The following is a 23684-nucleotide window of genomic DNA, read 5'->3' on the forward strand; positions in this document are numbered from 1 at the left end:
TTAGCGCAAGACACAGGTTGGTTCTTTCTATTCCTCTCTATCTATAATTCATAAAGGAAATACAAAAGTAGTTTTTCTCTGTTTGTTTCTAAGGCAGCTGTCACACCTTAGTGGGATAGAGCAGTTCTAAATAGACACTTTTCCCGGTAACAAAATGGCGACTTCGCTGGGGAATGTCTAATTAGTTTGTTTGTGTATCTCTTTGTTGTTTGTTTCATAAACTTATAAGTAGCATTCGAACTACATTTGCCATAACAAATGCAAAGTAGACATCTGCTGCTTCAATCCATTCACTGGATCTATTTATGATTTGAACAGCTGATTCACAAACTATCTGATTGCCCTTGTGATAGCTCTTAGACCCTCCTTAGATCTACCCCTGATTGTGCATTACTGATTGCTTTTACTCGGCCAAAAACCAAAGACTGAACTGCAAACTGTGACCCAGAACCCGGACAGATTCTCGTTTCTGGCCCAGCGCAGGTACTGTTAAGAGATCCTAAATTTCAGCGCACTTCCCGAAAGGGAAACCTACGTTGTAATGTAGTTTCTCTGTGTTACAGGTGCGCTGATCAGACTAGCCCTGTGCAGCTGAGGTTCTTGTGCTTCATTCTCTCCAATTCTATCTCTGAATTTTGCTGCTTGTGATCAGTATGTGTCTGTTTAAAACCCCTTTGCCTTGCTATTATTCCGCCTCCTTTGTACAAAAGAACTGTAGATGTTTTTGTGTGTTTGTTGAGTCGTTTACAGTTTTCCATTGCAAAAGTAGAATAGTCGTACTGTCGTCCTTTGATTTGGATCTATCGCAAGTGTCGATTTCGATCATAGGAGAAAGTTTGATTGCTATTGATGGTCGATTATACTTTTACTATTGCCTTTGGTCTGAGTTTGTGATTTTCTAGTGTCAAGTACAAGCGTTCATTTCAAAATCGCAAGGTGTCGTAATCATCTCTATCTTTTGATTTCGAAAAGAAGCTTGTTTGCGTTTGTTGCTTGAAAGCAAATTCAGATTTGTACATCAATTTTCTTTTTAGCATCAATACTAAGAAAGTCGAAAACAAATACATGCATGTGCATTTGCATATAGACAGTCTGTTTGGCTTGATTTAGGAAAGTGCATTTACAGTGTGCTCTTTGCTCTTTGTGAAAAGATTGTGTCTTTCTTTTCCTCTAGTAGCTAGGATTTTCATTGCACAAAAGAGATAAAAGTTTGTTTATCATCTTTAGATTGCATTTTAGGAATTACATCTACATCTCGTGGTGAACCCAAAAGGCAAACTTCATAAGCAAGATCAACTTAAAATAAATTCAATGAATCTAACAACGCTTTGGAACTTAACGCACAACATTTAGAGGTCTAGGCTAGAGACGTATTCCGGCGTCGTAAAGCCTGGTAACTGTTGTCCTCACTGATGGTTGGGTGATTCCTCCACTTTGAGACGATAAGTGCCAGTACAGACTTGTGCTCCCATGTACCGTCGAGTATATTTTGGGAGACCCCTATAGGCTTAAATCCTTTATCCATAGGAAGCCGTGTCTGCCGCCCTATCGATCGCAATGCATTGAACACAGCATTCAGGAAGATTGACTGCCGTACCGTAAAAAGTATTCTGCAGTTTTGTGATTGGTTTGGTACTCCCTCTACCTAGACCTCCAGAGTAGTCCCTTTCGTTCCTTTTCAGACTCCTTAACGGAAAAGGTCCATCTGAGCACTTGTCACTTCAGGCTCATTAAAAATCGAAGGAGACTAGAGTCATCTTTTGTTTTTTCTCGACTCTTAAAAACTGAAAAAACAAGTTGTGTCAAAGCGTATAAAATTCATTTTAAACGGAATATTCATTACCCTTTCCTACGTTGATCTTGAGTTGAGAAAATGGAGTCTACCAACCAAGGAATTCCCCTTGGAGGAAATCCTAGTCCCTTCTCCTCTTGGGGAGATGTTGGTGCGCCCCATATGGCTACATTGTCACTTCCAGGGCTGACAATTGGTTTGCCTGTATGGCTCTTCTCAACCTCTGTCGTTCAGAACACCACTATTCCTGAACAATCGAATCAGCAATTAGATGAGTCCATAGTTGCCCACCAGCCTTCTACTTCCTCTAATTCTTCCTCTCCTCCTTCCTCTTCACTTGATGGGGCTGGTAAAGCCAAAATTCAAGTTCCTAAGGAGAAGAAGGAAAAGAAGAAGAAAGAGAAGAAGAAGAAGGAGCCAAAGGCGAATGGGGGAAAACGAGTGTCGTCTAACGAAAATCCACACACTGCACCGACCAGGCCTAAATCGCCATGTGTCATTTGCAAAGGAGACCACTTTCACAGAGATTGTCCTTGCATCCCTCAGATATTAAGGGACTGGTCTCCTCATTTTCACAACCCGGTGTCATCAACCTCTGATGATCATGTTGAAAGCACACAATCAACTAGTGAAAGTGAAGCCCCAGGACAAAAAGGGAAATGTAGATTTCCTTGTAAACTGTGCGAAGGCGATCATGCCGTCCACTGTTGTCCCTTCTTAGACGAAGCTAAAAGAGTTTTGGATGATCGTCCGGTTTCACCGCTACGACTTCCTCCTGGATATAAAAAACTCTTGCCGAGTCCGTCACTAGTTGAAAATCCGGCTAGCCCGCTCAGGTGTTCAGCTGAAGCACCTATCATTGAAGATAAACCATCTGGATCCATACCAGACGAAAGTCAAAAGGTCGAGGCGGCAGTTGACCCGGTCTTGCCTTCAGAGGTTTCATCTTCAGATGATACAGTCACTGAAGAGAACAAGGATGACACCGTCCAAATTCTCTTCATAAACACAGACTCCGACGAACAAGGGGGCAATTTACCCGTTCCTTTACCGCAGGAAGGAAGTTCGTCAGAGCCGTACCCGGCCATCTATTCGGTCCCACCTCCAAGCAACCTAATTGTCTCCTTCGACTGGAATCAACTAGGCAGACCCCGTTTACCAGCAAGCGTACCATTCCGAATTATCGTTCAAATATATAGAATGGTTATGGCTGGCACCATCATACATGAGGGGGCTTCTGTGAGTATCCTTTCCTCAACTGCTTAGAAAACGCTTGGTTCACCATCGCTTTTGCCTGAGATGAGAAATCTGACAGGATTTGATAAAGGAACCAGTCGACCTTTAGGGATCCTTCCCAATGTGCCCATAACATTGAGAAGGAAAATAGTTCACATGAACGTAATGGTAGTTCAAGGACCCCTGGATTACAATCTACTCCTTGGACGAGACTATATTTATTGCATGGGAGCAATTGTCTCCTCACTCTTTAGAGTAATGTGTTTTCCGCACGAAGGAAGAATGGTCAAGCTCGTAGACCAACTTTCATTTCCCGGATCACGCATAGAAAATAGTCATATACCATCCCTGAATGGTCTTTTCACGCAAGAAATGTCTCAATCTCCAGTCCGTCCTCCCGATGAATGCGAGTAATTCGGAGGGATATGACTGAAACCCAGGGGGCATGCATCCTGGTCTGCTTCGGCAGGAAAACTTCGGGTATAAGGTAGGTTTCCGCGAGAGAATATGACCTCCGTACTCCCGTCCGTGATTGGAAGAGGGAGTTGGACTGGAACAAGATCCTCTTGTCAAAGTTATGTCAGGGATGGTCACACTATACCATCCGCTCACCTTTGTTTATTTCGGTAGACATTTCCAAAGAAGTGTTTTGTTTGCGCAGTGAATAGAACAATCTTTGGGTAACCTGTAAGAGGTAGGCCTCTCTCGGTAAAACAAATGTTTTGGTGGAGAGAAGTAGAGGTAACCTTGAAACTCTGTTTTATACCTGGGGGCATGCAAACCTTTTGGAGTGCAAGCAAAGAGTGATCATTTATCTGTTTTTTGGATTGGTCGTTTCCTAACTTGCATAAAGAAAGGATGTGGGGCAAAACTCTAAAAATTTCCGTTTTATATGAGACATTCTTATCATACGACTGGATTAATCGAGCAGTTTTAGCACATAGTTCAAGCTCGTTAAAAAATAAACACTAGACATGAGCAAATGTTTCCACCCGCGTTTAAGCTCATTAAAAAATGAACTATTCTCCGGTAAATAACCACCGTGAATGTAGTACTTCAGCCATTAAAGCCTTGGTCGTGTTTGCACCGTCACCTCCACTTTTTCATTGGCCGATCATTCACCTCCACTTGATTGTTTACCCATTTTGAGGAACAGCTGCGAAGAATGATTTCACTAGCCATCCTTGTGACACTGTCGTGATTGGAAAATTCCAAACCTTACCTGGAATCAGCTGCTACCCGTTTTATCACTCGTTCCTCAAAAGACGAGTCTTATTTAAGCTCTTTTCAACTGACTCGTAAAATATGAAAAGATTGCCGAGTCCTTGGCCTTCCAGCTCGTTAAAGGGACAGGAAGTGCTATCCCTCATCTAGATTTTAATCTTTTTAGACCTGAGGGATTATTGCACAAAAAGATCGAGCGCTTGTTTTGTTCGGCTCGTTAAAACTATTGAAAATTCATCCCTTCTATATTATTTTATACTTTTTCGGACTTAAGGGATTAGATGACGAAAAAGGAATTTTGGAGTTACCTTTACGTACCTTTTCAGACTCTCTAAAATTGAAAAGGACCGATTTATCTTTGTCGTTAAACTCGTTAAAAAGATTAATAGCGACAAACTTGTCTTTAGACGAGAACGAGTTTCACTATCGCTAGGCTCGTTAAAACATAGCGATGGATTTGCCCGAAGGGAAAATTATAGAAAAAGCATATGTTATCCTCCTCAAGCTTGACAAAAATAAAGAGGTACTGGTCAGCAATGAATGGGGAAAAATTGGGAAGAAAACTCAAAGAATCTTTATTGGTAGCAAGTCGCTCTTGAACATGACACTTCCACTCCGTGTCCGAGTCGGGTTGGGTTGTTTCATTCACCGGTCACATCACCATGGTCACACCATACCATCCACATTTGGGGTTAATGCTACCAATCCATCACATCAGTGTCGCCGACATGTTCAAGAGAAGTCATCCAGAGAAGCCACCTGTGTCCCACCCACTACCATACATTATACTCCATTTTTTCATGACCGCCACCCTGAACCGTATATCATCAGATTGTTTTCACCTCCATCAAAATCATTTGCTCCATTCCGTGTCATTGATGTGGGATTCATTAAGGCCCTCCTATGACGGATCACTTCTTGTCGACATCAGCTCATTATCCAAGAAGCTGGTCTAGGAACACCCCATTCAGTACTTTGAAGCTTGCATGCCTCAATGGCAAGTTTCTCATTTCCGGCGACAGGTTTACATCAATGACCTTCGACCGAAAGATTTTGCGTGGTGTTTGACGCCAAGTCCTTTATTCACACCACGTGAATTGTACTGCAGTACCTTGAGGATCATTATCATTATCGGTGATTCCTCTCGCACTTGTTAACAGTTTACATCATTGACTGGTAATCAAGCAATGTCTTTCCATGTTCGACTTCAGAAAATTTCTCACATGGATCGACTTGTACTTCGAGTGAAGATCGGATGAGATTGAAGACCCCGGATCTAGTTTCATCCATCCGGGCTGCAATATATATCCAGGGAAATAAATGCATTAAATGTACAGCATTGCAGCACAGATAATCATCCTACCAAAAGGATGATGGCTCTATCAGAATCATCAGTCTACAATCAGACAATTGTCTGTCCTATGTACATGAAAATGAATTTATAAAGCTGAGCATTGGAATGCCCGCCTCAGCTAGATCATGAAAAAGAGTATGAAGATAATGTATTGTATTGTATCTTATTACAGGTCTCCTCCCAGCATTGAAAGAACTTCGGATCCTCATAATAAAGCATTTCACCCGACACCAAAAGGTTAACGGCCTCATACTTTAGGGGGCAACTGTTATAGACATTTTTGTGCCTTACAACTCCAAGCATGAAATTTCCATAAACCAAGGGCTCCTAAGTCCCTAAAAGTGTTGTTCTAACCCCTAAAGGAACAAGGTCAACAAATTATAGCTTCTCCCAGAAGTTCTCCACCAGAAACTGCTCAGAATAAGTCAAAACAGGATCATTTCAGTTGCTCCACTGGCTAGGTGCATTGCATTGCACCTAAATACACTGGCTAGGTGCATTGCAATGCACCTAAATACACTGTGAGGGTGCGTTGGACGAGAAATGACAAATGGCAGTGTCATTCTGCGAGGTGGAGAGACAATGGAAGCTTCCAGAATCTTCTCCTGTGACACTTGCCTCACTGAATTCGACCAAGGATGAGTAAGAGGCCTTCAGTCTCCAAGTGGAAGAAAGAACTGACAGAGAGAAGACACTAATCAAATCACAAGCTGACTCATCCTCCTTACACATATCTATATATGGATCCCTCATCCCAGAGATCCAGAGGCTGGAATTTTGCACATTGTAAGGAATTGCTGTTGGTTTTGAGACAAACATCAGAGTATTGGGTGATCTATGCTTTGTTGGAGGTGAAGAGGGGCTTCTTTGCTGGGAGGTTGATGCTGGGTCAGGAACCATCGGTTGTAACTCCTCCTGGATCTTTTCTTGTTTATCAATAAAAACCATTTGAGTTTTCCTCCATGCTTTTGTATCATTGATGCTTGTTACATTTGTATGGTTAACTTAAATCTGATCCTAAGTTGTTTATGAATATAGATCCATGTCTTTGTATAGTGTTCTTCTTCTGTGATCTTACAGGTACTTGGTGAAGCTGGGCAAGTAAGGGAGCAGGTAGCTGGAGGCTATCAAAGAAGAGAGGGATTGGATCAAAGGATTAGCGCAAGACACAGGTTGGTTCTTTCTATTCCTCTATATCTATAGTTCATAAAGGAAATACAAAAGTAGTTTTTCTCTATTTGTTTCTAAGGCAGCTGTCACACCTTAGTGGGATAGAGTAGTTCTAAATAGACACTTTTCCCGGTAACAAGGGGGAGGCAGCCAAATCACCACAAAGGGAAGAAGAGGTAGAGCACATTATGGAACCTAGCCCCCAGCCCAGCTTGGGCTCTTATTATAACTTTTTGGAGGCCGGGAAAATCATTCCATAGAAATTCACAGTGCCACTTTTCTTTGCACTGGAGGAAGAAAGAGTGAGGACCCACACATGGATGAGAATAGCTAAGTCTAAAGGAGTAGCAGATATAGGCCCCTTGGAGGAAAAACTCAAGGAGGAAAGAAGAGAATTGGCTATGGCAAAACATGTGGGAAACTGCCAGTGAGTATTTCTACAGGAAGAGAATGAGAATCTCAAACTGCAGCTACAAGGACAGAGGAAAGAAAGGGGCACAACATTAGAGGACACTACAGCAGAACCTCAAGGCAAAGAAGAAATGCAAGCTGATCTTGAGGAACTAAACCAGCAACTACAGGAAAGAGAATTGCAAGCAAACATAGAGATACAAGCTCTCAAACAGCAGGTGCAAGAAAAGGAGGCACAAGTGGCCTGCATGGCCAGTTGGGCTATGGTTTCTCTGCAATGTAGGTAGCCGGACAAATCTTATGGCCTATACCTACGGGACCAGTGGTTGTAATTCCAAATTAATGCATTGGCACAGAGGGGTATCTCCCAAATCCAAAACCCCCAACAGTTCACAGATTTATGCAACAGTAGCTCAACAGAGGACAAGGCCAAGCTATGAGAGTTCTACCTCCATAATTTGGCCCTTCCAAATGTAACTTCATGGGACCCCAACACAGTCGTGGGAGATATGCAGCTGATGGCACTAACCTCATGGTTAAACCACGAAGAAAAGAGAGTGGTAGAGGTCAAAGATGTTATGAACCGAGAGTTACATGAACCACTGCTGATTAGAGCAGAGCCAGGGGACCCCACCGCATTGATATCAGCCCGACAACACCTAGAAACCAACTCTCAGGCTTTATTAAAATACATGGATCAGAAGGCTCAGGCTATAGCACACTTCGAGGATATGGAGTGATTATTAGGGGACAATTATGTTCATGCTTGCACCCGTAGGTGGAACACATTGTCCCACAACCTCAAAATCAGGGAATATCACACTCCAACTAGAATGAGGGAGGCCCTGGCACGGGTGCCTCTCTACAAGAAGTCCATGCAGAACCTCCAGGCCAGCTGGATCGGCCTCAAGCTAAGCCCACCTTTGCTTTTGGGATTGGTAGAAGGAAGCACAGAAAAAGAAGATCATAAGCAGTGGGAAGAGGTGGAAAGGAAGGCCGGGTTCCATGACAGTGAGGTGGATACTACTTCAGAAGCCTGGGATGTGAGAGTGGTGATTAAAGCAATGAAAGATGAGGAGCTGGACTAGTTGCTCAGGGATGAGAAATCATTTTAGCAGGGGGGTGATGATGAGCCCCATATTTGGTAACATTTTGGGCTCATTTGGCCTAATTATCCTTGTTCAATCCTTCATTTTTCATAACTTATGCATTATTTTTTAGTATGTTTATGTCATTTGTACGAATAAGGGTAGTCACTCTTCCTAGGTGGCTAACACATGCTCATTTCAAGTTTTTTTGACAGATGTTGGAGCAAAACCGAGCAGTCATAGGCTAGGAGACAGCCAAGCTTGGGTTGAGGATTCGTAGGGGGGTTGTCTATGGCATTAAATAGCCTCCCTCGGGATCTTCATCCCCAACTCCGAGCTCCAAAGGCCACCAAAATCGGATCTAGAAGGCAGCCAAACAGATTTTTGGAAGGAGTTGTTCACTCACAGTTTGGGCAGCCAAGTCCCATAGATTTAGGAGGCTAGCTAGGGCCTCGTGGTGTATAAATATTAAGGCCTCAGCCTTCATGAGGGACTTTTTTGAGAAACTCTTTCATACTTTGCACTATAGTGCTGCTAGCTCCATTTTGTTCTCTTGTAGCCATTGTTGGCATAACTCTTGACTTATGATTATTTTTTGATAATGAGAAGCAATCAGATTTGATATCAGCTCTGAGTTTTCTATAGGAGCCATAGCTCTCGAGGTTGGGCCCAACCTGAGAGCCTAGGGCCTCCTTCTTTGTATTGTTATCTTCTCTTTATGCATCGTGATTTTCCTTTTATGCGTTTGAAACGTGTTTCTGTTGAGCAAGATTTAGTTGTGTCGGTTAAATAGGTCACCGTTGATAAATAGAATTGCCTCAGATGTGTAGAGTAGATTGGTAGGATAATAACATATAAAGCTCCAAGAAAAAGGGTTGACAACACTCTCAGTTTCACCTCTCCCTTATTGGATCAGGGGCTGGAATTGCAGAAACAGTGCTGCCCAACAAAAACACTAGTTTGATTGACCATGCAATCTTTGGTGTAATGTTTTCATTTGTAGAAGTTAGTCATGCATTCAAACCTTTTGAAATGTTTCTTTGCTTAAGTGTTGTACATGGTTCTCTTTATGAATAAAGCTACTGTTCATTTGTTTCATTGACAGTTAGATTAGATTAGCTAAGATTTCGATTGTGTGCAGGACTTAGTTGATTCGGTTAAGTGTACACCGTGCAGAGCATCTCCATCTCTCTCTCATCCACCTAAGATTCGTCCAGGCCAACTGCTCCATCTCCTAGTTAGGTTCCTCTTCTCACAACCGTTCTTTTGCCCACGTAACCCTACCTTCTTGCTCCTCCATTGTCTTAGCCTTCTTTAATCCAAGCCAACTTTCCACACCCTCTCACCACTCCATCCATCAGTCCCTGGGTCATTTCAGGCCCCTACCCTACCTCCCTATCCATTCATGCACCCTTCCTCACTCACCCATCCTCCAAAATCCAATTTTAAAACATCCTGTAGAAATTTCTGAACATCTTGTAGAAATCCCTGAAACATCCTGTAGAACCCCTGCAGAATTTCTGTAGAAGCTCACAAATGAGGTTGCTGGATAGCCAAACTTTGTGAAACTCTCTGAAAGAGTGTTAGGGACTCCTTAGACCCTCTCTGAACCTTCCCAACCTTTTCCAAGCATTTCTCTTCCTTGATCCACCCCTGCACAGTAAAAAGCCAGTTAAAACACATGCATGATAATTCTGATAACTTATTCAAAAATACAAAAAGATGTTTCCTTCAGATAGAGGTAGCCTAGACATGTGCATTTTACCTTCATAGAAGTAATGGCATCTCTTTTAATAGTTTGCATTCTCTCATTTGCATTAGTAGGACTAGCTAGTAGAATTAGGGTTTGTTAGGGTTTATGTTACTTTTTGGCTTTCAGTTTCTTTCTACAAGTAGATCAGCTTCCTTTGAGTTAGCTTCCATCCATCAGTTAAAAAGCTTCTTCTAAGAGCTCATAGAAGTTGGCTTAAGCCCCTAGCGGACTTGTGCCAGCTGACCAAGTGACAGTTGCGGCAAGAGCTAGTACTTGTGCATACAACACCGTCGCTTCCAAGTTTTTTACGAACTACCGGGTTGATAAAAGTAAATAAGGGAGTCCTAGGAGTTGCAGCATTATTGCTGCAATACTGGAACCCACCAGTAGAGAGGGGCAAAGGGGAGTGAGGGGTTGAGGGGTGAGGTGAGGGGGAGGGATGATGGGTGAGGGAGGGTAGAGTGAGGGGGAACCAGGTGTGGGGATGGGCGTGGGTAGTGGGGGGGAAAGGTGAGTGAGGAGGAGGGGTAGGAAGAGGGGGGAGGGATGAGGGGTGAGGTGAGAGCAAGGGAGGAGGGGGGATGATAGCTGGGTCCGGGGGAGTGAGGTAAGGGGGTCGGGTATGGGGTAGGGGAGGGGGGATTAAGGGGTAGAGGGAAGGGGGGGTAAGGGTGGGCTGGGGTGCCCGTCCGGTTGCAGGGAGGGGTGGTTTAGTTGGGGGCGAGGGGGGTAGGAGGAATAGGTGGAAGGTGGGTAAGGGTGGGCTAGGGTGGCCATCCGATTGTGGGGTGGGGTGGCTCGGTTGGGGGGAAAGGGGGTAGGCTGTTGGGGGTTGGGGAGAGGGGGAAGGGGTGAAGTGGCATGGGGGTTGTGAGCCGGTAGGGGGGCTAGGGGGTGGAAGGGGACATGGAGGGGAAGTGGTTGGGGGGTGGGGTGGCGTGGAGGTAGGGGGAGGTGTGGAAGGGGGGTAATGGTGTGGCTGGATGGTCATGCGATTGCGGGGTGGGGTGGCATGGATCGGTTGAGGGGGAAGAGGAGTAGGGGGCGTGCGGGGTAAGGGGTGGGGAAATCGCCCGCCATTCTATGGATGGACAGGGTGGTGTCAGTGGGCTTCTGCCATTTATTAGTGTTAATATTTTTTTAATTCCAATTATCTGATTATACAAATTAAGAATTTAGGATATATTTTCGTTATGTATTTAAGTTAATATGTTTTCGTTGTTTACTAGTTTGTGTTTCTATTTTTCAGGAAAATGGCATCAAAGAAGATTTCTGTGAATATGTCTGGACCAAAGACACTTAAAGGTGCATCTTCAAAAAACATTAGTGAACAAACTCCACCTAAGCTCATGGATACAAATCTTTCAAGTGCCTCAAATGATAAGAAGATGATTTCAGACTGGAAGAATTCAAAAGAGGTGAAATTCCCATCAAGAATATGGTATGTGAAAGAAAGAGAAAGCCAAAGTGTGAACATATATCTATATATTGATATACCGAATGAAAATGGAATTTTTGAGCTGATGGGAAGAGTCATAGATATGTGTTCGGTACCAGACACTGAAGTTGTTTACATACTTACAAAAGCTCCCAAGTCACATGAAAGGATTAAATATCAACTAACATATTCATTGTATGACACGAGAGATGTATCTACAAAGTTGTGTAAACAAATCGTAAATGAGATGAAACAAAACATCGTAAGTATTGTCATTTATATTTGTATTTTGTTTTCTTGAAAGTGCCTCGGTATATTTTTTTAATTTTGTTTTTATTGACATATGATATTTTTTTTGGCAGAATTTTGTTGAAAGTTGTTCAATTAGGTTGGGAGGCATTCATTTCATAGAGCATGATATCATGAAAGTTGTCAACAGTTTTTACTTCGTGTCAGAAGAAGATATGGAAAACAAGAAAAATGTAGTAATTGATGATGCTACAAAACTACATCCAAAGGATCAGAAAAAAAAGGCCTCTAGTGGATAAATCTAGCAAGGGTAAACAAGTTACTTTTGAGTGCAATGAAGTTGAAACTGACAGTGAAGCATATGTTGCCGTTACTGAAGATGAAATTGGAATTGAGAAGAGCTATAAAAGACCAAAAGTAACAACGCCCAAAAATAAATCTATCGAGAATGTTATGATGAAGAAAAGTAAAGTTGAAGATTTTGAAGTAGTCATTACCAGCAGTCAAGAACCTAGTAAAACTTCAAAAGAAAGCAGAGAAATCATTACACCAGGAGCTGATTTAAAGGATGGCATTATCAAAACAAAACAAAATGCCATTCGACAGAATTTGACAAAGAAAAATTTAATTGATGGTGGTCGTACATTTTAGTTTATGTCAGACAAAACTATAAGGCAAGTGAAGGACAATGTCAATATCAAGTCAGAAAGCCACACCATCTGCATGTTCACAACTTGAAGACATTGATGAGGTATAATCCATATGCTCATGTGGTTAATTATGTGCTTCTTGTTGATCTAGTTCAAGTTCCCAACAAAGAAGCATTTGATAAGTCAAAATGTTTTGAATACAATTATTATGTGCTTAGGGGGAACCATTCTGTAGAAGCTCAAAGAAAATTGATGGAGGAATATCCCAATAATCGACGTTTTGAAACAACGAAATGTATCATTTATGTTGGTTTATCGGATACAAAAGCAAAGTTAGTGGCATGGGATCATAATTCAGATAATGAATATAGGATGTCTATGAATTTCATCCAAAGGGTTAGATTTATTCATAGTGAATTTCAAGAAAAATGTGGTGGGGATAGGATAAATGTTACTGCAGATTTCCGAAGGGAATGTTGTATGGAAATAGGCTATCAAATTGAAGAGAAACCCAATTCAAAAGGTGGAAAATGCAACCTTCCTAGTGATATATTCAGAGGTGTTGATAACATTTTCCAATTGGCATTTAGAACTGGAGATGTTTGGAACTTGATTGATGAGATTTTTAGCATGTGGGAAAACATTGGCATTAAAAACCAAAAGGTTAAAAAGTCTAAGCCATTGATATGTGGCGGCAATAAATTAGGTCCTGACTTGAAGCAGCTTCCAGAAGATATGACTATCACACCTTGGAGAGCAATGCAAGGAGTGAAAGATGAAAAAATTGTCAAAACAATATTATCTCGTGTGAAGTCAGGGGAATTATCATTGGAGGAAATGTCTGAGGAATTTCAAAAGTAAGTTTGTTGAATTATTTTTATTTATTTCTAGATTATAATTTTATTTTAAATAAAACATGTTGTTCTTGGTAGTATTTGTTATACATATCATTATATTGACTTTTTGTTACTTTATCTATTTAGTCACAATGTTTACATGAAAATTCAAGAACAAATGGTTAGATTGTTGAATGAAGATAGTTGGGATGATGTCACACACAACTATCCAGATTCAAGTTCTACATCAACATTAAAAGATTTTATCTTGCATTTAAAAAGGTATCTTGATTTACACATTCATTTTTATTCATCTGTGTACTATTTTTAATTTATAACTTACACATATATTTGTTTATTTTATAAAAGATGAAGAAGGATGATAATGGAGCTCCAACTAGCTTTAGAACTTTTATTGAAAAATTAAAGACCGAAAGACTGAGGAAGCAACGTGTTAAGAATGTTGAACTTGATCCAACTCTTACTCATTTCATTTGGAATGGGCTAGACACTGTTCAATATCAAGTAATACAAGGAGACTGTGAAGACATTGCTAAACTCATACCTAAAAGGGAGTATGCCCTAGTTATCGCAGATATTCCCCATGGTTTCAATATTCCAAATATTGACTATGATAGTGACCCTTAACTTATCAAGCTTTTAGTAAACTGGTTGCGGGATTTGTAGAAGTCACATCATCACCATTATGGAGATTTGTGACATTTCATTTAGACACACAATTGGCAATGATATTGTCAAGCTTCAAAAGGAAAACAAATTCAAGGATGTAGCTTACATGGTAAGACATTTAAAACGTATATTTGATTAATGTTGAAAAATTCATTTATGTACAAGTTGATTGAACTTTTACTATTTCATGTTACAGGCAAAAGTCAAATCTTCTTAACCGTGACGATCAAGTATTTATAAATGATTGTGAGTTCATTCATATTGATAGTTGGGCAAAAGATGATAGCAATATGTCTATGATTTTTAATCGGTGGATGGAAAGAGTCATAGCCAAATACTGAGTTATGATGTTGTTGTGAGAAAACTAACATATGAAGACAAAGAAGCAAAAGGAGAGATAGTTAACATTTATCAAAAGCCACAATTATTGCTTAACTATCTTATAGACATATGTTCAAATGAAGGAGATTGGGTTCTGGATTTATTTTCTGGCTCAGGTAAGTTTTATTATATAGAATTGAATTTCAATATGTTATTTTTTTAATTAATATGTAATTGTGCTAATTTACTTCATTATTTCTTTTGTGCTTGATAACTAGGTACAACACTAGCATGCTGCCTTCAAAAAGGAAGAAATCGCATTGCAATTGAAAAAGATCCATTACAATGAAATTTCATTGAGCAAAGAATTAATGGTCTTCAATTTCTTCCAGATGCAATGCAAGAAATTGGGTTGAAGAAGGGGACTTTAGTGAATCACGTGTGGTAAAAAAGGCAAAGGAACCTCAACCACCATTACATGGGATGTTTCGAAAGACATACATTGGGAGATTGGCAGACATGAAAGATCCATTAGAAGACGAAAATGAGCAAAAGGAAGCAGAAAATATTGAGGAAGAAAAAAATGATGAAACTCTAGAGGACAAAGAGTTTGGATTACGTGACATTGTTGATTAAATTTAAGTTATGCTTGGAAATCAAGCTCATTTTTTGTAACTATTAAGTAGTTATACTTGCAATGTTTTCACTTTGACATTTTATGAGAAGAATATACAATCAATTAAGGTTTTTATGCGTTCAATATTTGTAATATGTGATTTTCGCATTAATTTTTAAGTTAACCATTACTTTTTGAAAAAAAGTGATTATTATTATTTTTTTACATGAAATTCATAAAAAAAAAAACTATTATTTAACTATTTTTAGTTAAAATTTTCGTATAAAAATTGTGATTTTCGCATGTCAATTGTAGCAAAAAATTATCAAAACGTGTAGTTTTTTAATTATATTTATGTTAAAAATGGCTATTTTTATGTCAATTGTTAGAAAATATTGTTTTTTAGAAACAATTATTTCTTGTGGATTGAAAAATTAATTAACAATGTATAAATATGTAGAATATCGAAAATTCAAAATATCAACCTTCTTCTTTAAATATGCGAAACAATAAAAACCTCACTACAAAAAAAATAAAAACAAGAAAATATGAAGAAAAAGACCACTTCAAAAATTATTAAGTTTACAAAATAATTATTTACATTTCATACATTAGAAAATTAAAAAAGTTAAAAAAAAAAAAAAAAAAAACCTTTTAAAAAAGGGTCTGGTGCAGAATTACCACGTTTTTAAATCAGCATAAAAAACACGACCATTATAAAACGCAATGTACAAAAAAAAATTATAGTGCCAAAAACTAAGCTTTAAAAAACATGTGTGTTCTGCATAACCCCTTTATGAAATTGGGTCACTTTTTTGCTATCTCAACAAAACGGGTAACAGTATGGGTTCCCGTTTCAAAGTTTACATTGTTCTACCTTAACACCTTCATGAGATACAATATGACCCGGATATTCCACCTCTTGTACTACAAAGAAACATTTGCAGCGTTTTGCATATAATTGTTTCTCCTTCAATAGTTTGAGCACCCTCTCAACATGTTCAACATGATCCTTCCAAAACTTGCTATAGATTAGTATATCATCAAAAAATACTAACACAAATTTTCTAAGGTTTGGAAAATGGAATTCATCAAACCTTGAAATGTAGAAGGTGCATTGGTAAGGCCAAAAGGCATGACCAAAAATTCATAATGACCCTCGTGAGTTCTAAATGTTGTTTTCAGAATGTCTTCAGTATTCATTCTGATTTGATGATATCCTGAATGAAGATCCAATTTGGTGAATTAAATTGATCCATGCAATTCATCCAATAATTCATCAACGACAGGAATGGGAAATTTATCTTTAATATTGAACTTGTTGAGCTCCCTATAATCCAAACACATCTGCCATGATCCATCCTTCTTAGGCACAAATATTATTGGAGCAAAGAAAGAACTTTGACTAGGTTGAATTATACCAATCTCTAGCATTTCTGCAACCATACGTTCAATTTCACTTTTTTGGGCATAGGGATATATGTACGGCTTGATGTTTGGAGGAACACTTCCTGGAATCAAATTAATATCATGATCATGATCACGAATAGGTGGGATGCCTTTGGGAGTCTCAAATACCTTGGAATGATTGTCCAAGACTTTTTGGAGATCAAGAGAAATAGATGATTTTGATGTGGGAACCTCTAAAGAACATAATTGTGCAATTACGCCTCATTTTTCCTTCTTTAGAATCTTTGTCATACCGTTAGATCTGATTATCTTTCTCGGTTTCCCTGCAATACCCCTTAACTCAACTTCCTTTCCTTCTGCACAAAATTTCATAAAAAATTCTTGAAAATTAAAAGTTATTGTACCCAAGGATTGTAGCCATTGGACTCCTAGTACAACATCAACACCACCCACTAGAAAGGAAAGCATTGGGATATTCAATACATATTCTCCCATAGATAGCTTCATATTATGGCGCTTTCCAAAGCAATTTATGGTTCCTCCACTTGTAACCATCACTTGACACTTTGGTGCTGGATATAGGAAGAAATTCAATTCCTTGGTTGTCTTACAATGAATAAAATTATGGGTACTTCCCGAATCAATAAACACTATTACCTTTTTCTTCTTGATATGTCCTTCTATCTTGATAGTTTGACGAGTGGTAATTCTAGCCAATGCATTACAAGATATGGTCGGATTCATTTCTTCTTTATCTAGGGTTTGTTCCTGGAGTATATCCTCTTCTGTTGACATTTATTGTTCATTTTCTTCCTCCTCTTCACAATCTATGTAAAATAATTTCTTCTCAGAACACTTATGACCTTTAGTGTGTTTACTATCACAATTGTAACAAAGCCCTTTTTCTATTTTTTCTTCCAAGTGTTTGGGTTTCAACCTTGTAGGTTGTGGAAGGCTAGGGGCAACAACACTTCCATATTTATAGTTGTGAGTGGTAGGCTTCCTAGTTGCCATGATTTTGCTTTCCATTTTTCTTGCTAACCTTAATGCCTTCTCCAATGAATTAGGTTCCCAAAGGCGAACCTCATGTTGGATATTATCATTTGAAGTCCCTCTGAACACATCAATCCTATACTCCTCTAGAATATATTTTACCCTTATGTTCAATTTTTGGAAGTCCTCAATGTGCTCCATCATTGAACCCTTTTGTTTGAGATTTATCAATTGGCTAAAAAAGGTGTTGCTTTTTGTATCCTCATAATGTGCTATCATTTCTTCCGTAAAAATCTCCAAAGTGACAATTTGTTTACGAGAGAAAAGCCATCGATGCAATGCGTACCTTTTGTGTGTTTTTCACATTATGGAGATCAAAAAATTGCTCCATCTGTAGTATCCATGTTCCAGGATCCTTGCCATCAAACTTCCTCATATCGATTTTTGAAACATGGTGGTCTTCAATCCAACATTAGAGTCTATGAAATCATGATTAACATTTCTTTTGTTCTCATCATGAGTTTCCTTTACTACCCTTTTACCATTAGTAACCATTTCTTGTAGCAACTTATTCAAATTTATCTTTAATTCTTCCATCTTAATGTCCATGCCATTCATCTTAGCATCCATGCCATCTATCTTAAATTGCATTCTATTCATATTAGCTTCCACACCATTCATCTTCGCTTCAGTTACCTTTTGTGAGAGTGAAATTTGTTGTACTTGGTCTTGTAATTTTGATATATTACATTGCATTTCTTCCTCTTCTTCACAAGTCATGCTAGAGCTTTTAGGATTCTTACTAGGTGTTTCTATTTTCTTTCTTCAGGGCATCAATTAATGTAATTCTTCACTATTCCCTTTTAATTCCTTCAAACTAATTTTTCAAACCAATCTTATGCAAAAATTAAAAAAAAACTACACACCTTTTTTTCACTTTGTAAGAGCTCGATATTGAATCTGTGGTATCTTTGTAACTACGGATCTCGAAAATCTGAAATCACATCCTTCAATAGCCATTTGAGTCCTCTTTCTAACCTCGCAAGTTTGATCAAGATTGGATTCTCCAAGGAAGAGTTATGCCAAATCTCCCATGGTGACTTGATTATAGAGTAGTTCAGTAGAGAAAACTTGTACGAAGTTCCACATGTCACTGTTTCGACCTTAGTACCTGAAACTGATACACAGAAAGCTACAAGTTGTCCTCTTTCTAAAACTTCTTACGAAATTGCAATCTGATGCACAGAACAAAAGTTATAATAATTTTCCCCAGGTCACTTGTTTCGAATGTAATTCGGGAGTATGCAAAAACCCGAACTTCCTCAGATCATATCTCCAAAAATATAGTGAGACAAGCTCTGAAATTCAAACCCGAAGTTTAGAAAGATTTCATCTCAAAGGGATTTTTTGTTTATCTTCTAAAACGTCGTAGAAAAAAAGTTATAGTGAAAATGCCACGATGACCTGTTTGGAGCAACGAAACCCTAGAATCCAAAGCTTTGACACCAAATGTTAGGAAACCAGCTCACAAAAAGATAGAAAAGATAGATCAACGCCTTAGAATTCAGCCTCTTCGAGGGGGAAATCTCCTTTACATTACACAAATGAATAGTCCTTGGATGATACAAATGACTAAACCTCCCTTCTATATATAGGAGTCTAAGGGGTCACAATATAATCAGGCCGACCTAACAGTAATAACATAAGGGCACAAAAATAACAATAGTGGGTTTCTATGGGGAACACTAATAAAAATATGGGGAAAATAGGGGCACAATAATAACAATAAGGGATACAATGAAAGTAGTAATGGGGGAATCACTAGTATTATAGGGACCTAACATAATTGCTCGTGCCCAATATTTGGACTTGATTTATACATAGTATGGCACGCCCTATGACAAGATCCCGAATGCGCCCCGACCAGCTTTCATTGTTCCTCCACCACCATTGAGTAAGGAATCTCATGCCAGTGATAGTGTGATTGGTTCTTCGAGCATACAAATGGAAGGTAGACCATCTGGTCAAACACTTGCCATTTCCAATCAAACTTTAAATGCATCTTATAACGCTCTTGCTTCCGAAATCAATGCAATGTCATTTGACAAAGGCAAGAATGGAAAGCAACCAGGAAGCAAGAAGAAAGGGAAAAACAAGAAGGAAAAAAATAATCCCCCTCAAGAGAAATAATTTGATTCCTCTCCTTTGGCTAGGAATCCTCGTTACCCATGTTTAATTTGTAACGATGAGCACTTTACGTGAGATTGTCCTCACCGCTTTGAAGTCTCAAAGCTTCTTAAGACTTCTAGTACACCCACAGCATTGACTGATCTTTTTCCAAACCTGGAGACAAATATGGTTGCTACAAACCATGCTTCCACTTCCCAAGTTCTTATGCTATCTGCCTCTAATCTTAAAATTGAATTTTTGGTGTCAACACGAAGTAAATATTATGGAAATCAACCATTGTCATTGAATAACCAGGCCACTAATCTACCTAATCCTTCGACTTTGACTTCATCTGATCCTATTCCACCACCTATTGCACCAGATTTAACAATAGAACCGCCTAAGGGAGTTGTACATAAATCAACATTTAACCCTCGAGATCGAGCAGCACAGAACTATAACATAGTAGAAGATTTGGCTCAATCACCTTCCGCCATGTCGATGCTCGAGGTGCTTCAAAATTGTCCCTCCCAGAAATAGCCTTGTTTTCAGTAATTAGTGGAATCGATCCAACGGATTCCAATCTTATGGTTTTCAACCATGCGGGTTATACTCCACAGTTACTAGCACAATTAGCATTCCTGATTCAAGTAAATTCCTTGAATAAGCTTATTCACTGAACCATTATTGACGAGGGGGAATCTACTTCTATTATGTCAATGAATTGCTAGAAAACACTTGGCTCACCACCTTTGTCACATTCACCAACAATGTCAAAATCTTTTGATGATCGCACATATACGCCTTGTGGAATCTTGAGCAATCTGCAAATTGAACTAGGGGGAAAATAGTAACTGTTGAAGTTGAGGTCGTTGACAGACCCCTTGACTGCAACATTTTGCTAGGAAGACCATGGGTTTATGCTATGATTGCTATGGTTTCGACATACTTTCATACGATTGCATTACCTCGGAATCATAGTTATCAACCAAATCGCCTTCTTCACCTCTAGTTCAGAGGCTATTAGAAGCATTCCATTAGTTCACAGACCCCCGCTATCTCTTCCAAACATTAGTGTAGGTCTATTTAAGGATTCTTCCCTAATGGGTACTTTTTCACTACCGTCACCATCAAACATGGTGGAAGTGGCGAAATTTGAGACTTGCAATATGATATCTTCCACTTTATCTCATTTAAGGAATATTACCAATAATTCTGAAGTTTATAGTAGTAATGAAATCAAACCACTAACCCCCATTGAACTGGCATAGCAATCAATATTTCTGGCTTGTGCAGCAAACCCAAATCTATCTTTGCCAATTGTATGGGTAGATTGTTTATTAGAATGTGGTACTTCCTATAATCCTTTTTCACGTATATTTTCTACTAATGAAGGAATCATCCAATCAATGATGACAGAAGAAGAACCATGGGAAGATTATCATCATCGTTCCCATCTTCCAAATCACATAAAATATTTTTCAAATGAACTTAATCACCCTTCAGTTGTTAATTTTCTTTCAAATTCTGTTTTTATAGATACAATAGATTCCGAGTGAAACTTGTCAAATATCGAAGAAGCAATTTCTATAAATATTTTGACCAAACCTAAAGTTGTAGAAAACATTCATGTTGGCAAATATTGTTCTCCATTAGAACTTGATATTTACTGTGCTATCTTTCGTGAATTCCGAGATATATTTGCATGGTCATATGAGGAGATGTCAAGTATTAACTCTAGTATAGTTGAACATGAAATCAAAATGTATCCTGATGTCAAACCCATGCGATAGTGCCTCCGTCCTATTCATCCAAAGAAGGTTGCTACCATTAAAACAGAAGTTGAAAAACTTTTGCATGCTGGTTTCATATACCCTGTTCCTCTTACTAGTTAGGCTTCCAATATTGTTCTTGTCATGAAGAAACAAGGCACAATACTAGTGTGCATCGATTATAGGGATGTTAATAGGCTTGTCCAAAAGGCAACTATCCCACTCCCTTTATCGACCAAATTATTGATGAATGTGTCGAATGTGAAATATTTTCATTTATGGATGCCTTTTCTGGCTATAATCAGATCAATATCCGCCCAGAGGACCAATCTAAAACTGCTTTTATTTGTCCATGGGGCACATCCACTTACAGGAAACTCCCTTTTGGTTTGAAGAACATAGGGGCAACTTTTCAAAGGGCAATGAACTATGCCTTCCATGACATCAAATATATTGTTCAACTATACCTTGATGATTTACCTGCTCATTCACAAAAGCGAACTGATCACCTGTAGCATTTGAGAGCTATATTTTTATAGTGCCAACACTACAAAATATGACTCAATCCACAAAAATGTGTGTTTTGTGTTGGTTCTGGTCATTTTCTTGGTTTTTTAGTGTCTAAGGAAGGAATTCGACTCGACCCTCTTAAGGTTCAGGCAATTCTTGACTTGCCTCCACCTTCCAATCTACTACAGTTATAGAGACTCCAAGGGAAGGCTAACTTTCTAAGGAGGTTCATTCCCAATTATGCTAAAATGGCTAAAGGATTTACTCGTCTTTTGAAAAAGGGGATACCCTTCCATTAGGATCAGGTTGCACAAGCTTCCTTTGATTCTCTTAAAGTTACCTTGATTAGACCGTCATTAATGTATTCCCCGAATTATCAAAACGACTACTTCTTATATCTCGTCACTATAGATACAACCATTGGAATGGTTTTAGTCTAAGAAGAAGATGGGATTGAACATCCGATATATTATTTGAGTTGAAATCTCAATGATACAGAAGTTAAGTACTCTTACATCAAAAAACTAGCTCTGGCTATTGTTCAAGCTATACAGAGATTTCGCCACTATATCCTGCTCTGAAAGACCACTGTCATTTCGGATTGCAATCCTATGACATATATTTTGTCACGTCAATTGCTCGGGGGCAAATACTCAAAATGGATTGTCATTTTGCAGGCAATTGATTTGGAATTCATCAAATCCAAATCAAAGAAATCTCTAGTTTTTGCTGAGCTTCTTTGCAACCTTCCCTCGAATACCATTGATTCAACATCATAACCATCAATTCTAGATGAGTCTATGTTCCTGATTTCATCTTCTGACCCATGGTATGGAGATCTACTGATTTATCTCCAGACCTAAACTTTCCATCCCGATACCTCTCACTTGCAACAGTGACGTATCTGATACCAAGCCAAAGATTATCTTATCATTGGCGACACTCTTTACTGTCATGGTATCGATACGATTTTACAGAGGTGCCTCACACATGAGGAAGCCAAGAAAGTTTTGAATGATTTCCATTCAGGTTCTTGTGGTGGACACTTATTTGGTTATGCTACCACACAGAAAATTCTCTGTGCTGGTTACTTCTGGCCTACCATATTCAAAGATTGCATTATTGCCATCAGCAGTTGTCATGCATGCCAAATCTATGATTGTAAAGCTAGATTACCGCCTACACCACTGCATCCTATTATCGTTGTTGGACCATTTTACAAATGGGGCATTGACTTGATGACATGTAACCCTCACTCGGCTGGGGGGCATGGGTACATTATAGTCACCATTGACTATTTCACAAAATGGGTTGAGGTGATGCCTACATTAAACAACAGTGGAGAGACTGTTGCAATTTTCTTTTTCAACCATGTGGTTGCCCAGTTTGGTGTACCACAGGCTATAGTTACAGATCATGGGTCGCATTTTCACAATCACATGATGACTGAGTTAACTGCCAAGTTAGGACTTTCACATGATAGTTCTACTCCTTATTATCCAAAAGCTAATGGACAAGTCGAGGCCATCAACAAAGTCCTTAAGTGAATTCTTCAAAGAATGATAGGGGTTCATAAATTAAACTGGAATTTAATCTTGTACTCTACTTTGTGGGCATATCGAACCTCGGTAAGGAATGCAACTGAATTCACACCCTTTCAATTGGTGTATGGTCTGGAGGCAATCTTGTTGATACAATGTAAAATTTCATCTCTTAAACTCGTAATTGACCTATTACCCGACACTTCTGATGAAGAAGCGCATTTCTTAGAACTCATCCATCTAGATGAAACCCATCGTGAATCTGCATTGGCTAACGAAGCACATAACAAATGAATGAAGGTGCAATATGACAGAAATGTCAAGCCTCACATTTTCTCAGAAGGAGACCTGGTCTAGCTTTATGACTAGGAAGCTGATAAACTGGGAGAAGGAAAATTTGAACCACTATGGATGGGCCCTTACATTGTCAAGCATGTTTTGGCAAAAGGTTCCTATGAGTT

Source organism: Pinus tabuliformis, chromosome J, assembly GCF_031772625.1.
Source record: "Pinus tabuliformis cultivar Carrire ecotype Pingquan chromosome J, CPIR1, whole genome shotgun sequence".
Classification (NCBI taxonomy): domain Eukaryota; kingdom Viridiplantae; phylum Streptophyta; class Pinopsida; order Pinales; family Pinaceae; genus Pinus; species Pinus tabuliformis.